We start from the raw sequence: 10,841 nt of genomic DNA on the forward strand, positions 1-10,841 counted from the left end.
CAGACATCTATTGCAAGTCCAGAGGTTCCCAAGATCCCTACCTCCAGTTCAGTCATTTGTTAGAATAGCTCAAAGGGCTCAAGGAAACATTAATTTAGCTTTATCAGTTTATTATAAGGATATTATAAAGGATACAGATGAAGAGATTCGTCGACTGAAGTCCTAAAGGGTCCCAGGAGCTTTTGCTGCTGTGGATGTGACATGTGCCACCCTCCAGCATGTGGATCCTTCCACTAACCCAAAAACTCATCAAATCATATGTTCAAGAGTTTTGAAAGAGTTTAATCTGCAAATCCTATCCGCCCTCCACACTCCCACGTCCCAACCCTGTCCATTCCAGAGGTTGGTAGTTGGAGCTGAAAGTTACAACCTTCTAGTCACTTGATCTTTCTGGTGATCAGTCTCAACCTGAGGCTATCCAGGGGTTCTACCCTAATTACCTCATTAGCATAAACTCCAGAATGTTTCAAAAGGATTCCTTATGAATAACAAAAAACACTCCTACTACTCAGGAAATTCTCAGGATTTTAGGTGCTTTGTAACTGGAACCCAGGACAAACATAAAATGTATTTCTTATTATGCCACTATTTATGTATTTTGCCCGTTTTTAATTGGGTTGTCAATTTTTTGTTGAGTTGTAAGTGTTCTTTATGTATTCTGGATACTAGATCTTTATAAGATACATGATTTGCAAATATTTTCTCCCTTTCTATGGGTTTTTTCACTCTCTTGATAGTGTCCTTTGATGTACAAAAGTTTTTAATTTTGAAGTCTACTTTACGTATTTTTTTCTTTTGTTGCTTGTGCCTTTGATGTCATATCTAGAATCCATTGCCAAATTGAGATCATGAAACTCTACCCTTATGTTTTCTTCTAATAATTTTATAGGTTTATCTCTTATATTTAGGTCTTTGGTACAACTTGAGTTAGTTTTTGAATATAGTGTGAGTTAAGGGTTCAACTTTTGCATGTGGCTATCTAGTTGTCTTAGCACCATTTGTTGAAGATAATGCCAGCAGGCTGGGTCCAAGTACCGGGCAGGAGCAGAGGGTGTCCTGTGGCACCTGCCAAGAGAGTCCGTGGCTTCATGCAAGATGGAAATCAAATATGACCAGCAGGAGGTGAAAGCAGAGTCTATTGAAGATATATTAAGAGCAGAAAACAGAGCATCCAGGAGACTCAGAAAGAGAAGAGCATAAGTCTTGTCTTTGTTCAAGGTCTGGGTTTTGTTTTGTTTCGTTTTGTTTATTGAGGATGGTGTTCTGGTGTGGTGATAAGTGTACATGCCCTCTCAGGCATCCAGAACTGGTTAGAACAAAGACAAGGGCCCAGGAGCCAGGAGGCCTTGGCATAAACTTGGCTATCTCTGGAATAACCATATGATTTCTTCATCTAGTCATTCTCACCTGCTATTTCCTTAGATGTTATCTATTCTAGAGAAATAATTAATTCCTTGTCCCTTACAAGGAGGACATATGTTATTTGTATTATAAGGCATGTATAGAGTACTGTGGGGGTATAGGTCCTAGCAAGAATAGAAGCAAAAAGGGTTTTATGGAGTCCTTCATCTTCTCTGTCTCAAAGAGACTCTTCTTTTCCCAGTTGTGAATTGTATTGTCACCTTTGTTGAAAATCAATTGACCATACATAAATGGGTTTTGACTAGAGTTCTATCATTAGAGAAGTAGCTTCTAAAGTAGGTGTATGACACCTGAAAGTATTCAAAATAGCCTATTGGGTTACAGGAAGAAATTATTAAAACTGCATTTTTGTTTAATATGTAATATATAATTTATATAATATGTAATTTGATTAAATATATCTGTAAAATAATAAATTAAGCTTCTTAATATTTACCTTATAATTTAACACTGTGATATATCTTTTCTCTCTGTAGGAACTCTTGAAATAATTTTCAGGTCTCAGAGGACCTCTGTGTAAAAATTATTTTACCTAGAGTTCATAGTACATTAGCATGATCAGTAAATTATAGTTATAACAATTCAATAAAATATCCAATATTCTTTTTTTAAGAACTTATTTATTTATTTGACAGAGAGAGACAGAGAGCACAAGCAAAGGACCAGGAGTGGGAGAAGGAGGCTTTCCACTTAGCAGGGGGCCAGATGAAGGCTCAATCCCAGAACCCTAGGATCATGACCTGAGCTGAAGGCAGATGCTTAACACACTGAGCCACCCAGGTGCTCCTTCAATGTTCTTCTGAGTATAAAATGATATATATATTTTTGAGGATCTCTTTATTTTGACTAATTGGCCTGTCATTTTTGTGTGGTTCCTCCTCCTGATAAAAGATATTAACTCATAATACCTACTTGATTTTTTTTACTTTGTCTATAGATCTGAAATTTTTATCAAAAATTCTACTCAATGAAATGCTAATGAGGTTGGTATGCAGTATATTATGTATGTAAGAGTAGTTATTTTCCTTATTTAAGATTAAAATCTTTTAACCATTTATTATTTTATTTTATTTTATTTTATTTTATTTTATTTTATTTTATTTTGGAGTTCAATTTGCCAACATATAGCATATCACCCAGTGCTCATCCCGTCAAGTGCCCCCCTCAGTGCCTGTCACCCAGTCACCCCAACCCCATGCCCACCTCCCTTTCCACTACCCCTTGTTCATTTTCCAGAGTTAGGAGTCTCTCATAACCATTTATTCTTGAAAAAGAATCAGATAGTTAAGATTAGCTTACCTTGCTTGACTTTTATTTCCTTATTGCCTTGTCATAAGTAAATATTTAAAACTTACAAGACAAATATAATTTTTTGTTAAATAACTGACTTATGACAAAATGAAATTTAATTTTTCTAAAGGGCAGATTTAATTTACACAAAAGCTGTAAATTGATTTTAATTAATGTTATTTACAATGTGAAATTTACTGACAATATGGAAAAGAAAAACTACTAAAACTATAAAACAAGCATTATCAATAAAATATGGCCTAAGACAATTTTTTGTATATTTTTTATTGGAATTTGATTTGCCAACACATAGTATAACACCCAGTGCTCATCCCATCAAGTGCCCCTCTCAGTGCCTGTCACCCAGTCCTAAGACAGTTTTATTCAAGACAGTGTAAAAGCATTTCCTTATTGACCAACATGATCAAGCTCCCATTGCAAAATTGCAAAATTATTATAGACATGTGTTACTTCTTGATCTCTTTTATCAGACTACATAAAAGCATTAAAAATATTCTTTCTGAAACTAAAACTAAATAATGAAATTTACCTTTTCGTTAAAACCTGTGCTTGTTTTCTGTTGGTTCAACACAAAGATTTCATTTTTAATAGAAAAAGACAATTTCTGATGCTTGTTAAATAAGAAAAAAAGCTTATTTACATATTTTTAAAAATTAAGCACTTCAGCAAAATGTCCATTGTTTTCCCTTGAAAAGCAGGATCCCACTTTTGCACAGAAATCCAGAACTTGTCTAAATTAAATCTTATCTTGAGCATACTATCAGACTGCAGCTCAGAAAGTCCTTCTCCCCAAGTCATATTTTCAGGCTGAACAGAAGATTCAGTGTTTACCCAAGTCAGACCCTTGTATTGACAGGGAGAGAACATATCACTGTGGTTCTGTGGTTCTCCCAAGTGGTGTTCAATAAAATGTGAGACTTGCAGAAGCCCTTTTCACCTTCAAACCCAATCAATAGTGGAGACATGTCAGGATTTCCTTTTGCAACATAATTTAACACAAGATTCCATTTCTTTTAAATCCAAGAATCTTGCCAATTATAGTCAAAACTTTCTCTGAGCTTTTGATTCATCTTTTAGCCCAAAACTTCTGTTGAGAATTCTTCCTCTGCTAAGCCAGCAGATTTCTCTTTGTAGTAGATTTATGTGCCCTTTATCCAGGAATTCACACAGTTTAAAAAATATTCTCCAATGAATTGTTCTCTCCTTAATAAAGTTGGCCATTATTGTTACATCGTCTAGACTTTTAAAATTTCTTCATTAACCGGCTTCAACACCAGCACCTCTCTGTGAAGAAAATAGTGTGTTATGAACAAAGTTAGATTTTCTTATGTTCATTAGAGGTAAAGCCTCTTCTGGAGCCAACCATCATTACAGATGCCAACACAGTTCCTCTAGGACAGATCTTTTGACTCCAAATATGAAGACTAAACATTAAATGTTATCTTTGTCTTGCTTTGTTTGCACAGCTCTTTGCATCAGAAAAGAAAAAAATATTCTCAATTTCCACTCTTTTCAAAAATCTTAACAAATGTTATGATAAGACATTTAATGGTAATATCTGTTGATTCATCAACTTCAATAGAAAAGCAATTGCTGTTCAACTTATTACACAAAACTTCTTTGTGCATAATGTTACATGTCAACAGTATGTTGACTGATTGGGCTACTAGAGAGTAAGATTTTCATTGTTATATTGCATCTTATCCTAGCATTTTACTCACTCTAATTTTATATGCCAACATTATTAGGTTCTCACCAACTGGGTGCCTTTTACTTTCTGGACAACAAATAAACACTACTAAATAACTTGCTTCCTGAGCCTTTTCACTGATTATGACTTTTTTTAACTAGAACTTTACTCTGTTTTACGATTCCAATTGCCGTTTAAAATATTTGTCAAATGACTCTGATTTGGAGTTAAATGTTTCTGCAATTTGCGGGAGACATTGCTTATGTGGAAGTTGTTTAACACAGACAATGCACCCAGGAATAAAACAGCTAGGATTACCAGACTCCTTTGTCTCTGAGTGCAATGAGATGCTTCAAAAGATTGAAACACTTCATCATTGACTTTATCAGAAGAGTCCACAGATGTAGACCCAGAATTGTTCTCTTCCATCTCATTGCTTGTCTTTAAAAATCACCAATCACCACGTTGTTGAGAGATATATGATAGAATATTAGCCATCAAAAAGCATGAAATCTTACATCAGTGTAGATGGAACCAGAGGATATTATGCTGAATGAAATAAGTTGATCAGAGGAAGATAATTATAATATGATCTCACTCATATATGGAATTTAAGAAACAAAACAGGATCATAGGGGAGAAGAGGGAAAAATAAGACAAATCAGAAAGGGTGACAAATCATAAGAGACTCTTAACTGTAGGAAACAAACAGAGGGTCACTGGAGGGGAGGTGGGTAGGGGTATTAAAGAGGGCACGTGATGTAATAATGAGCACTGGGTGTCATATGCAACTGATGAATTACTGAACTCTACATCTGAATTTAATGATACGCTATATGTTAGCTAATTGAATTTAAATAAAGTTAAAGAAATTACCAAAAAAAATCACAATTTTGAATAAACACATATGCTTAAAAACACAAACACTGGCATACCTGGGTAGCTTAGTAAGTTAAACATCTGACTTCACCTTGGGTCATGATCTTGGGGCAGTGGGATGGAGCCCTGTGTTGGGCTCCAACCTCTGCAAGGGGTCTGCTTGTCCTTCTCCCTTTGCCCTGACCCCTGCTCATGCTCTCACTCTCTTGCTTTCTCTCTTAAATAAATAAATAATCTTTTTTTAAAACCCCACAAACACTAATAAACAAAAAATGGTAGAATAATAAATAAATACATGAAAACAAGGGGCTCTCCATTTTCATTTTGCACTAGGCCTTGAAAATTATGTAGCTGATCCTATTTCAGGGTAGGAAAAAAAAGGCAAAGTTCAAGTACATACTGTTCTCAGACTTTCTCTTTAAGACACCCACAAGCTCCCAGAACCCTTATATGATCCTAATGGGAGTTGGTAAGGAAGAGTTCTCCATCTCCAACAAAAATGGGGTTTTGGAAACTCTGGCAAATAGGCGATGAAACAAATTTTGTTTGATTTTGGAACACAAAAGAATATAAGATTTCTTGCCCTTTGGGTGAAAGAAAATTCTTTCAATTCTTTCTTTACAAAGAAAATTCTTACCCCTTCCATGTAGATTTTATTATGTCAATCTTATGTTTAAAATTCTGTAGTGAAAGAAAATTCTGTATTGGCTCTCCATTATCTGGAAGCAAAAGTACAAACCCTGTAGTAAAGTATTCAAGGTTTTGTGTGATCTAATAGTACCCTAGTCCTGCTGTCCACTAAATTGTCTCTCCAGTCTCAGTACCAAGCCTTCCATCCACTCCTGCCCCCCTCCACTCAGATTCCATACCCAACTCCAAATAGTCAACCACTGATACTAGTTTTTTGTGAGTATACAGAAACCTTAAACATTTATACAAGTAAACAATATGTATTTTGCTTCCCTTCCAACACAAAATACAGCATAGTGGACTCACAGTTCTATCCATCCTTTTACTTATGCTACTGTCTTTGGTCTGGGGTATATTTCTATAGCATCTTCATATAAGTCAAGAAGTCTTTGACACCCATTGCAAACACCTCTCCCTGAAGCTTTCCCAAACCTCAAACTGCAATGAAAGATTATGTTCCTGGAAAATTAAACAGGCACATTAAAATTAAACTATAACTGGCTGTTTATTATGTCAGAAAGTGTCTTGGTTCTTATTCGACATAGCAAAAGACAGACTCTATATTTTAGAGAAAAATCATTTGGAATAGCTGTTATTTGACAGTTTTGACTTAAAAATTTCAGGGGTGCCTGGATAGCTAAGTCAGTTAAGCATCCAACTCTTGATTTCTGCTCAGGTCATGATCTCAGGGTCATAGGATCAAGTCCTACATTGAGCTCAACACGGGGCAGAGTCTGCTCCAAATTCTCTCTCCCTCTCTATCCACTCCCCATTTGGTCACTCATTAGCTCTCTCTCTCAAATAAACAAAATCTTAAAAATGTCATTTCATATGGGTAATCTAATATATTTGAATTTAAATAAAACTTTCCTCTACCTTTTTAGTTTCCTATACGATTCTTTCTTCAATAACCAACAAGCACAGCATTTAATGACATACATTCGTTTATTCCAATACTTCTCATCATTATATGAACCTTGTATGAATCTAAGGCTTCCTAGGTTTATAATTGTCTTTTATTTCCATATTATACATGGTGCTTACTCAACAGGAGTGACCTTTTTTACTATCTCCACCATCATCATCATTAGCACAATCTGTACATATTCTTATCAACTTTACAACCTACTGCTTTGATAAGCAAAGCATGAAATCACTCAGACATTACAGCTGGTGTTGCTTCCAACAATGTTTTTCTTGCTCTGCTTGCTAGTTCTAAGTGAGGTTATAACAACAGTAGTTGATTCATGTCAAACACTGTGTTCTTTAATTAATCAATCATCTCATAACTAATTCATGTTAGAAAAACTTGTGCTAGAGTTCTCCTCTTGCAGATGGGCTCTCCATCCCTAGCAGCAAGCATGCCCTCAAACATCTCTGGGCCCACAGCCAAAGAATTCAGTGACCAAACAAGAAGAAAAGAAGACCGGCCCAGTTACAAAATGTTTGGACAAGGATTCTGATTGTTCTGGCTGAGGTCATATGCCTATCCCTGAACTAGTCATTGTGGCTAAAGGGATGGAATAATATTATTGTCCAAGCACCAGGTTATTAACGGAAGAAAGTGGGAAGGCAAAGGCATCCTGAATAGATAAGAACACAAAATACTACACCATATTAAATTGGAAGATTCCCCCAACCACCCCTTTATCCACTGGGTTTGTTTTGCCTCTTGTGTTATATAAATACTTGTTATATAAATAAGTTTAATTTTTTTTTCATAAGAAAACCTTCAAAGAGGTTAACAGTGCATGTGTTCCCTTTGTTTCTTCCTTTCTCCAACCAGTGACCCCACTGCTGGCTTCCTCCTGGGTATCTAACCATTCCTTCTCCCTCCTCTGGACTTTCTTCCCTAGTCCTTGCCCTACCCTGGAGATGTTGGCCCTTTTCTTCACTATGCACATTCTCTCTGAGTTAATTAGCATTGCCCCACTGCTCTATTATTAGCACACACCAGCATTTCCTATGCTTTTGGACTCTTTCTGACTCTTCTTTCAAACAGGATTTACCCAAGTTTCACTTAAAATCTTTTTTTAAATTTTTTTTTAATTTTTTAATTTTTTTAAAACTTATTTATGATAGTCACACAGAGAGAGAGAGAGAGGCAGAGACACAGGCAGAGGGAGAAGCAGGCTCTATGCACCGGGAGCCCGATGTGGGATTCGATCCCGGGTCTCCAGGATCGCGCCCTGGGCCAAAGGCAGGCGCTAAATCGCTGCGCCACCCAGGGATCCCAGTTTCACTTAAAATCTTGCAACAACTCACTCTTAGGAATTTTATAAATTATTTCATCATTTGTATAAGTTAGGATTATATTTGCCTACATTTAAAGATAGCTGGTATCTTAGTCCATCTAGGTTGCTATAACAAAAAATATCCTACACGGGGTGTCTTAAACAACAAACATTTATTTCTCACAGTTCTGAAAGCCGAGAAGTCCAAGATTAAGGTGGAGGCAGACCTCCCTGAGCCCCTTTATTATTTTGTAAAAAAAATTATAGATAGATAGATAGATAGATAGATAGATAGATAGATAGATAGATAAAAGCAATTTTACAAGATCAACAGCAAAAATACATTATTGATTTCTTTGCCTTTCCTTAAGTAGGATTTTTCTTCATTTCTATTTCATCTATTTTTATCCATTGTTTAATGTTTCAAGATCCCCAACCCTGGAGAAATCCATCTGCCTAGCCCTATTTACGGTGAACTGCTCACTCTAATCCCAGTAAAAAGCAATGCTATTTGCATTGTGTTTGTTCACAGATTTTCTTTTAAAAAGCACATGCTAAAAAAAATAATAAAAATAAAAAAGGACATGTTAATAATACATGAGTTTATCACAGTCTTCTCTTATGGAGCTTATCTTAAAGTGATATATGTGCACTAACAGTGGGAGTTGTAAATTGGTACTATTTCTTTGAAGGGCAATTTGGAAAATATATAAAAACATCTTTTAAATGTTGATGTCCTTTGAAAAGGCAATTCTTTTAGAAAATTTCTCCTAATTTGTGAAATCATATGGTAGAATCAGAGGTTAGCAAAGTCTTGTTTGAAATCTCAAATAATTGGAAATATCAAAAATTAGGGCATTGATTAAATAGCTAATTGCATGTCCATACAAAAATTAATGATGTTGCAGAGATGCACCAACTGAAATGAAAAGAAAATTCAGAATATATTGCTAAGTGAAAAGAACAACTTATTAAAAAAAAGTATGTGAGGATCTGTTATCCTGTTTTTGTTTCTTTTAAGAATGTATAGGAAAAAGGATCTCTACTAAGGCATTAATAAATAGGTGGGATTATGAGATTATGGTTATGATATTCTCTGCTTACTTGCTCATATTTTTCTATTTTTCTCTGAAGATCACAGACTACTTGTGCAACCAATGACAACAATAAACAATGCTTTGATTGCTAGAAGAGTTATTTGAAAAATTAATGACCCTGCCAAGAGGTTAGGCATCACCTGTTCTTCCCAGCCCAGCTAAAATAAGCCTATTCCAGTACAGGTCTAGCCTTCTGGCAAAAGGAGATATGTCTTCAAAAACCAAGTTGTCTCATTTCACACCCGGACCAACAAGCAACTGCAGAACTATCAGGAATTACAGGTTTCACAACTGGAGGCTCTGACGCAGACAATTTGGCCCAAATTTCAACAGATACACCCGTTTGCTAAAGGAATGAAGGCTTCAAACCTCACTCACTGTCTCCAGAATGAATTAATATTTTATCAAAATTTGATACTGTTTCCTTAAAAAAAGATCTTTCTGTATTTAACTACTCTAAGATACATAGCAAAATTAGCAAAGCATTCTGAACATCCTAGATTCTCTCAATTATAGCCTGTCTACATAGTTTTGGGATTATCATTGCCCTACTATACAATTATTATCATTATTAATCACATTATTGAGTACATACAACACACTAAGCACCATACTATGTACATTATATGTATTATTTAATTTGACTTCCTAGCCCACTTAAAGCAGGTGCTTTTATTATCATATATAATGTGTGTGTGTGTGTGTGTGTGTGTGTGTGTAATTTGAGTCGGGTTATTACTAGCCCTGGTGGTAGACAAATATAAATGGATAACCCAGGATTTCTCTTCCCCATTTCCTAACAATACCTTGGAAAATGGGGATGATGAGAGTATCTATTCACAGGATGGTAGTGAGCTTTATATAAATGAATATATGACTATCACAAATAAAGCTGCCATACACATTCAATTTTTGAGGCTTTGTATGGATATGTTTTCTTTTCTCTTGGGAAAATGAATTAGTGGAATGGCTGGTTCATAGGGTTAGTATATGTTTAACTTTAAAAAAAAATCTGCCAGATAGTTTTTCCAAAGTTGACATACCATATTATATCCTCATCAACAACGTGTGAGTTCTAGTTCCTTTAAATTGTTACCAACATTTGGAATAGTGATTTTAGCTATTCTGGTATGTGTATAGTAATACCTCATTGGTTGTAATTTATATTTTCCTAGTAGCTAATGATGTTGAGCACCTTTTCATGTATTTATTTGCCAACTATATATCTTTTTAAATTAAGTGTCTATTCAAATCTTTTGCCAATTTATCATGGGTTATTGTTTTGCTTATAATTGAGTTTTAAAATTTTTTGCATATCTTGGATCTAAGACTTCTATCAGATATATGATTTGAAAATAGTTTCTTTGTCTATGGATACTCCTTTTATTCTCTTACCAGTGTCTTTTGAAAAATAAAAATATTTAATTTTGATTAAGTCAAATCTATTCATTTTTTAATGAATTGTACTTTGGTTAGCATATCTAAGAGATATTCATTTAAACTATTGCCACAAACATT

At 35.0% G+C, this 10,841-nt stretch overlaps 1 long non-coding RNA gene across 1 annotated transcript in view; it reads left to right on the top strand.

Moving 5' to 3' along the window:
• Positions 1–10,382, top strand: part of LOC106559909 — a 33,691-nt gene extending 23,309 nt beyond the window's left edge. Inside the window, exon 3 of the long non-coding RNA XR_005372458.1 lies at positions 9,361–10,382. This is a non-coding gene — a long non-coding RNA (uncharacterized LOC106559909). The remainder of the gene's footprint in view (positions 1–9,360) is intronic.
• The last annotated feature ends 459 nt before the right edge of the window (positions 10,383–10,841 follow it).

This window comes from Canis lupus, chromosome 17, assembly GCF_011100685.1.
Source record: "Canis lupus familiaris isolate Mischka breed German Shepherd chromosome 17, alternate assembly UU_Cfam_GSD_1.0, whole genome shotgun sequence".
Classification (NCBI taxonomy): Eukaryota; Metazoa; Chordata; class Mammalia; order Carnivora; family Canidae; genus Canis; species Canis lupus.